Here is an 8,343-nt window from a genome sequence, read left to right as displayed (position 1 = left end):
AGAGAGAGAGAGAGAGAGAGAGAGAGAACTAGTGAGAGAGAGGCACAGAGAAATACAGAGACAGACAGACAAGACCCAGGAACAGATAATGGGGGGGAGAGAGATACTGACACACTGTAAAAAGAAAATAACCCCATTCAGACACCTAGATCAAATAGCCTTGAATGACACCGCCACCAGGGATGTGGTTAATTTTCTTTCATGTGCTGGTGTGCTGGGAATTCTTCTTGCTGCTGGAAACACCACAGTTGATTCTAGAGTTCCAGAGCCTTGATACAGTGTGGGTGCAGAGCTGGTATTCCCTTCCTTGGCATCTCCCCTGCGAAAGGGTCAAGGATGTGGATGGACTCAGGAATTCAGTTTACTGAAGTTGGAGAAGTCCTCCACAGCTTGGTCTCCCTCCCTCATCCTTTTGTAGACTAGGTTTATTTAGGAAAATTAGCCCCATGAAATCCAGAGGAATAAATGAAAGTCAGAAGACTCGGGGATCTCTTACGGTTTTATTCCTTTATGGAGGGAAAGCGGGGGTTGGGGGAGGACAGAAAAGGAACTGAAATCTGTTGATGGCTTATTTTGAGCTGAGAGACTTTCATGGTCAAAGTATAGAGGCAACAGAGCACCCTGCCTCCCAGCATGATGTCAGAAAGACAGGTCACTAGTGACAGGACTGTCCTGACTTCCTTAAAGGTCAGTTTATGCATTTGTACGAGAGAGGTATTTATATATACTTTCTAGAGTTGTGATACAGGTTTTATGAGATAATGTTCAAATACTTCATTTAGCAGCTGGTACAATGTAAGTGCTCACCAAGTGCCTCCTAGCACCCTTGCTCTGGGAGGTGGGACTCATGGGCTCTAGTTAAGTATGAGGAAGTTGAGGTGTGGAGGGGGTCATCGTGAAGCAGCTTGGCTCTCAGTTCCTCTCACAAGTCTCTGCTGACTTCCAGGCCAGGTCAGGTGCCCTCCTCTGTGTTGCTTTGGCCCCTGTACTTCCCTCTCAGCTTGGACTGTAACTGAGAGTGAATGTCTACTCAGAGTCTCATCATACACCATACTGTATCAAGGCTCTGGACCCCCCAAAACAAATGTGATGTTCCCAACAGCAAGCAGAATTCCCAGCACACACACCAGCACACGAAAGAAAGAAAGTCAACCATGTTATCGCTGGCGAAATCATTCAGGACTATTTGATCTAGGTATGTCAATGGGGTTATTTCTTTATTAGAGTGTGTTCCTATCTATTTCTGTCCTCCTTATCTGTCCCCATGTCCTGCTGTCTCTATCTCTATATCTCTCTATGTTTTCTCTCTGTTTTTGTCTCTGTCTCTCTCTGTCTCTCTGTCTCTCCCTCTCTGCCCCCCCCTTTGTGCACGTGGACGTGCGCGTGTGTGCTCACACACACATACATATACACGTATACATGCTTCTGTTCTCTGGTTTCTTCCTTGGAGGAGTGACTGTAGCAACCCCAGTCTCTCTTCCCTCTCTTTGATGTCCTCTCTCCATTCCTGAGAAATCTAGAGAACTATCTAAGATTCCCAAAGTGAGAAGGGGAATGTATTGTGCCATCGGTCTGAAAGGGAATAGGCATAATTTATATGCTTCCTTGGTACAGAAATAAGTCGATGACAATGGGGCCTTGCCAGTTGCAGAGAAACAATGGTATGTCTGAGCATAGGGTTCTTAATCTTTCAACAACTCTTCCTTCCACTGTTCATTCCTAGCTCATCCAGTTCTCCCATCTCTCTTGAGGATTGCTAAATAAGGGACCTCAGCCAACACCCATATATGAACTGGTCCTCATTCATTGATTCATTGATTCATTGACTCATCTTTCCATTTAATGCTATGAGCTGCTCTGCACCAGGGCCTGGTCGTGCAAGATTATACAAAAGGAGGCATGTCTCTGGGGGTTGTTGTTTAAAAAGAGTAGTCATATGGTCACATCAGTGAATTCACAATTGTAAATTGGTGTAAACGTTTGGAAAGAAAACAGGTTTTTGGAGGACTTTATCTAGTTTGGATGACCAGGGAGCATATTCCTGTGGAAGGGAAAGTGATGTAGGGCTGTGAGGAATAAATAGGTGGTGGGTAGTAGCTTTTTGTGATAGAATGTTCCAGACAGAGACCAGCAGGTGTAAATACTCAGTAGAGAATTAAGACTCAAGGAAGGCTATCAAGGAAGAACATAGATATTAGAGGCCCACTGGATGTTATAGGGGATGGATAGAGAGGTAGTGGTGGACCTAGGAAGCCTTTTTATGGATCTGGTTTCTGCTCTAAGAAGAAGTCAGAGTCTGGACAAGCTGTGATACATAAGTAGTTTACTTTGAAAGTATCCTTCTAGTGGCTATGGAGAGAAAGAAGACTGTCTGGGTCGATGTGGGGAATATCAGCGATTTGTATATGTGCATCTCTAGGGGGTGATACTGATGGTTTGGAGTCAATGAGGTGGTGTGGATGACCAGAAAGCTAGCCATATGTCAGCCCATATTCAAGAAGTATGGAGCCCTAAACTCCATATTTTGATGGCAGGAACTTCAAAGACAAGTTTCAAAGGACTAAAGATACATAAGGAAAATAAATAAAAATTTTGATACCTACAGCTTCTTACTGTATTTTATAAAACATGCAAGCAAGGTGTTTGGTAGTTGCAATAATGTATGTTGCTGTTCTCTTGTCACTTAACTAAAAAACCCTGGGGTGTTCCCAATCTCCCTTGGCCTCTTGGCTTATCCTTCAAACCAGTTACCAGAACCTTCATCTTCTAGTCTAAATAACCATCATGTTGTTCCCCTCCCCTTAGGCCCAGATGAACCTAAATCTGGGGACTGATCATTGCTCCTGGAGTTACTATGGAAGCCCACTAACGGGAGCACATATTTGACCACATCCTTCCTTACATCTTAGACTTATCTAGCTCTTTACTATCCTGTCTGTCATAGCTCTTCTGTGATCATCTCTCAGTATTCCCCTGCCACATCACTGTTTGATACTTTAAATATGTTCTAAGTATGGTTGTAAGTACTTTTGTATCTCTTTTAAAGAGCACAATACCCTTTTCATGTATTTGAAAATTCATTGAAATGCTCAGGAATGCATCCTAAAACTTAACTGTCTGTTAAACATCAGCTAGACTCAATCACGTATCCAGAGGACCTTCCATTTGTATATCTATATATCCATGCTCTTGGGCTTAAGGGATAACACAAACAATTCATCAATTGATGACCTAATTGGTAAAAAAAACCAAAAAACAAAAAACAAAAAAACAAGCTAACAACAGTAATAGTAGAAGGTAAGAGAAATCAAATGTATATATTGTCTAATAGAAAGAGATTCTCAGTCATCTCTCCTTACATTGCAAAATGATTAAGGCAGCAGCTAGGATGAAAACAGTGGAAATTGAGTCTTGCTGAGGACAGGGTGTTTGTCACCCACTGAAACCCACAGAGGAAAGACCTGAAGGCCAATGATGATCACCATCACCATGGTCCTGAGATCTCCTTCCAGGAGCACCGGCAACATCCTCCTCACTGCATTCCTTAGGTCTCTGCAACTTCTAACCATTTGCTTTCTACCCAGGAATGAAAATCATCTCTCTACAGACCATATCAAGGCAGATCATCGACTGTTCAAAATCTTTATTAGCCTTCACAAACTTGGATCAAAATCTTCCATAATCTACAAAGTCCTACTTGATTCATCCCATGTGGCCTCCACAACAGACTTGACACACTCCACCCCCAGCTAGAAGGCACAGAAGGGAGACACTGAACTCAAGTCAGCAATGAAGCTCAGACCGAGGCTGTTCCTGTATACCTGCAGCTACTGGGGCTGTGCACCACTGCAGAGCACTCCTCTCTATCCTGACAACTTACAAAGGTGAGTTACACACCAAGACAGAAGAACGGCAGGAGTCACCACATCCCTCTGCTTAGTCTGGACCTGGAATTGCTAGTGTCCATAAGGATAGGACTCAGTTCCAGAGGCCAACCTCAAGGAATCTAGAAAAAGAGAGGTGAACCATGGGAGGAGAAAGGGACAGGAATAGAGAACTGACTTAATCTCTTTTAGGAACCTTGTTGATTTTTTGTCAAGAACTCTTTGTTTGTTTGTTTTTTAATCCATCTTTTTTCATACATTCAAAATTCCAAGCTGCTGAAAATTCCCTCCTGTGATGAGAAGCATTCACAACAAAACGTGCGGCCTGATTTGTCTTTCCCCGAAATCAAAGGCAGTATTCTGAAGAGACTGCGCCTGCCACACAAAGGTGGCAGATGTTTGCCAAGATTATAGCTGCACAAGCATTCTGTGCATTCAATCTTGGGAGCATTTCAGTTTTTGAAAAGAGAAACTGTTTTTGTGTCATTTCTGGATGGGATGCCTGGGAAGCTTTTGGTACCATCAGTGTAGATTCACAGCTCAGGAAGGGTGTGGAAGAGGGTGGGTGTGCTCACTCGGCCCTCCAAACTTTGGATAGTCTATAGGGCATTTCCTGAGTAAGGCTGGATTGTTCTCTCAAACAGGATTCATGCATACCAGACTTGCGCATTACTACTGAGCTAGCTACACCCAACAAGTTTCTGAACAACACTGGGCTGAAGTACAATGTGGGCAGGATACCTTCTTTAGTACCATGGGCACCAAGAGTTGTGTTAGAACCGTTAGGTGGGGACGCAGGGTCTTCACAGGCTGTCACTCTAACTCTCTATCCCATGAAACTGGTTGTGTAGACTCTACATGCTGAGAAAGCTGATGGCAAGCTGAGCTGGTTTTTAAGTTTCCAGACATTTCACTTCTTGTGTCCTGTCCTCTTGATCTCCCTGCTGGAGATTAGTGATCGCTCAGATCCTCCTCCCCTCACCCCTGGGATGTGATCAGTTACACAACCCTATATACTCATTTCCAAACATTCATTGCCCTTGACTTAAAAATTCACTGCTAAGCGCATTCCTTTTTCTCTCTCTACATATAGATTCTATCCATTTTCTTTGCATGTGTCTGCCTGCATTTGTGTACATGTGTGCACACACGTGTGTACATGTGTGCCTGTGTATGTGTATGTGTGTGGTGTATGTGTGTATATACTTGTGTATGTGTGCAAGTGTCTGTGTGAGTATGTATGTACCATGGAGATCAGATGTTGGTCCTCACCTTCTATATTGTTTCAGGGTCTCCTTGTTGTTTGCTGCTGTGTCCCTGACCTGTGACCCTCCAGGACTTCTCCTCCCTCCACTTCCTGTCTTGCTATAGGAACTGGGTTTACAGATGTGTACTACCATGTTAGGCTTTATGTAAGATTTGGGGATTTAAACTCAAGTGCATGTGCTTGTGCAGCACTGAGATGTTGCCACCACCCCTTTATCCTTTCTCCTCATCTCCATCATTTAAAAACATCCTTGCACACTGCCATGCCTGCTTCCCTGTCTCATGGGGTCTGCTCAGAACTCAGAACCCTAACTACACAGACAGACTTTATTTTACTTCTTCAGCAGTACACAGGGCTCACATTTATTTTGGGTCCACTGGCTTTCTGACTGAATGAAGAGATAATATAAATGGTGGGATTCCTTGAACCACAGCCCTCCTACCCATCAGATATTCCTTCCTGTCTCTGTTGGTTCATGGCTCTTTAAAATTTCTTTTCAGAGTAGGAACAGCTCCTCTCCATCCTTCCAGAGGCAGTAACCGTGTTAACTCCTCCAGGAAGCCTTCCCTGACACCTTCCACCAATGCTGTTTCTTTTTCTTTCCTGCCATGCCTTCATATCATCCTGGACTTGCTCAAGAAAAAAATCAGGATGTCAGCAGCTTTATGTGTCTTAGTTGTTGGCCAGCTCCTTCCAGGGACTCAGGGTAGGTTTATTTCATGTCTCTGTTTTACCTGTTGATGCTGCTGGAAAGACGCTAAGCTGGATCTTGGGGTAGCTTGTCATCATCCTTGTTCAGATGTTCACCTATCATTGCAGCATCATCTGCAGTAGAAAAACTGAAACACATGCAGTCAGTTTTAAGGGGGGGAAGGTGGGAAAGGGGGGCAGGGGGAGATGAGCAGAATCAACATGTTAGCTGGTGTGGTTTCCAGACTATTCTACCTGGTCAGTTCAGACAGGTTATTATTGATCTGCTTGCTTGAGCGGATAAGGGGTTCAGTGCTGTCTGCCAATCATCCAGGGTTCTGTCCTTAGTGCTGGGTTGATGATAGAGAAGAAAATTTCCTTTCTTCATAACCTGTTCTGTACTAGACATGGGCATGATGCACGGTGCACAGTGAGTGTGGATTATAGGTATAGAGAGAGGACCGAAATCCCCACATAATGTTTGAATGACTTAGGTTGAATTACTTAGCTTCTTAAAGCTCTCCCTCTGTTGCTTATAACAGGAAACTGTCAAAAACAGCCTTTGTAATCTCTATTGCACGCCAGGTCTAGAATTTTATTTTGTTTTTAATTGTGCTTAAAAACTCATAACATGGTATATCTACCAGCTTAAACATGTTTGCATTATCATAAAAGATGTTTAGAGATTTTTTTTTTCATTTTTTGCAAAACTGAAACTTATTCCCATCAAACAACTCCCTGATCTCCCCGTCCCAGTGCCTGGTAACCACCTCTCTTCAGTGTATGAATTTGTCTACCGTAGATTATCTCAAGTAAGTAACCACATGGAGCTTCTTTCATCATGACTGGCTTGTGTCACTCGGCGCGATGTCCTTAAGGTTCATCCGCTGTGTGACCTGGGTCAGAATTTCCATCCTTTTTTAAGGTTGAGGGATATTCTAGTTTTGTACAGACCATCCATTTGTCTGTTGGTGGACACTTAGGTTGCACATGCTTTTTGGCATATGTGATGTTGCTCTGAAGATCAGTGTGTAAGTATTTCCTTGAGCTCTTAGTTCTGTTTTTTAAATACCCCTTAAATAACCCAGCCATGGCTTACTGTATTATAATTCTTTTGATGAACAAACAGACTGTTTCTCTTAACAGCTAAATGTAATTTTACATTTCCATCAACTGTGTACAAGCTCCCCAAAGCCTCATGTGCTCATTGATCCTTGCTAATTTGCTTTAGGCTTTTTTTTGGGGTGGGGGTGGGGTAGGGGTGTGGCCACCTGGTTGGGAATGGAGTTCATTGCGGTTTCGATTTCTCCTAAGGATTACTCATGCTGAAGATCAGTCAGTCCATCTCTTGTCAGCCATTTGGTTATAATCATTGTAGAAATAATCACCGCAGTTCTTCTGCCTCAAATGCTTGGTTTTGTTCAGGACATTCCGAGTACATCCTGGATATTCACTCCTTATCACATGGCAATCTCTAATGATGCTGTCTGCTCTGCTTGCCACCTCTCACTTTATCGCTCATCTTTCAGTTCATTATGTACTGTGGTTTATTAACATAAACTTTTTAAAAGTTATTTTAATTAAAAAAGTTATTTAAGTTTTTGACCCACAACTGACTGTACAGATTCAAGCACAATTATGTACACTTATGGACTCAGTGTGTTGCTTCAACTGATGTATGCATGTAATGATCCAATGTGATCATGTCCATTACTTTAAGGTTTATGCCCTTTGATGCACAGTTTTAAATTTTGTAATAATCTCATTTCTTTTTTTTTATTAGATATTTTCTTTACTTACATTTCAAGTGTTACCCTCTTTCCTGGTTTCTCCTCCGAAAATTCCCTATCCCCTTCCCTCTCCCCCTGCTTTCCAACCCATCCACTCCTGATTCCCGGCCCTGGCATTTCCCTACATTGGGACATCGAGCCTTCGTAGGACCAAGGGCCTCTCCTCCCATTGATGACCAACAAGGCCATCCTCTGCTACATATGCAGCTGGAGCCATGAGTCCCTCCATGTGTACTCTTTGGTTAGTGGTTTATTCCCTAGGAGCTCTGGGTGTACTGGTTGGTTCATATTGTTGTTCCTCCTAAGGGGTTGCAAACCCTTCAGCTCCTTGGGTCCTTTCTCTCTAACTCCTCCATTGGTGATCCTGTGCTCAGTCCAATAGTTGGCTGCAATCATCCACCTCTGTATTTGTCAGGCACTCATTTATTTCTCTTTCCTTATCTTTCACGTATCCGAGAAGTCATTGCTGAGTCCAGTATTAGGAGGCCTCTTCCATGTGTGTCCTTCTGAAAGCTCCTGTTGTTTGCAAGTCTTCAGCACATTTTTGTGCTGATTTTTATGTACGATGGATGGCATTGGCCCAACTGTGTATCTAGTTTTCCAGACACCAGGGTGGAAGCTTTGTTCTTTCTTGTGTCCTTTTGCCATTTTTGTCAAAGATAATTTGATCACATACAGAGGAGTCAATTTTGGGTTTTTTTATTTGACCACA

General features: G+C 43.1%; 1 long non-coding RNA gene across 2 annotated transcripts in view; it reads left to right on the top strand.

Moving 5' to 3' along the window:
* The first annotated feature begins 941 nt into the window (after positions 1-941).
* The window catches only part of LOC116092497, a 10,433-nt gene continuing 3,031 nt past the window's right edge, over positions 942-8,343 (top strand). For both annotated transcript variants that reach the window (XR_004119290.1, XR_004119289.1), the window contains exons 1-2: positions 942-1,195; positions 3,585-3,884. This is a non-coding gene — a long non-coding RNA (uncharacterized LOC116092497). The remainder of the gene's footprint in view (positions 1,196-3,584; positions 3,885-8,343) is intronic.

This window comes from Mastomys coucha, unplaced genomic scaffold (assembly GCF_008632895.1).
Source record: "Mastomys coucha isolate ucsf_1 unplaced genomic scaffold, UCSF_Mcou_1 pScaffold15, whole genome shotgun sequence".
Classification (NCBI taxonomy): Eukaryota; Metazoa; Chordata; class Mammalia; order Rodentia; family Muridae; genus Mastomys; species Mastomys coucha.
The sequence above is the reverse complement of the archived record's forward strand: the minus strand, read 5'-3'. Positions and strand labels throughout refer to the sequence as shown.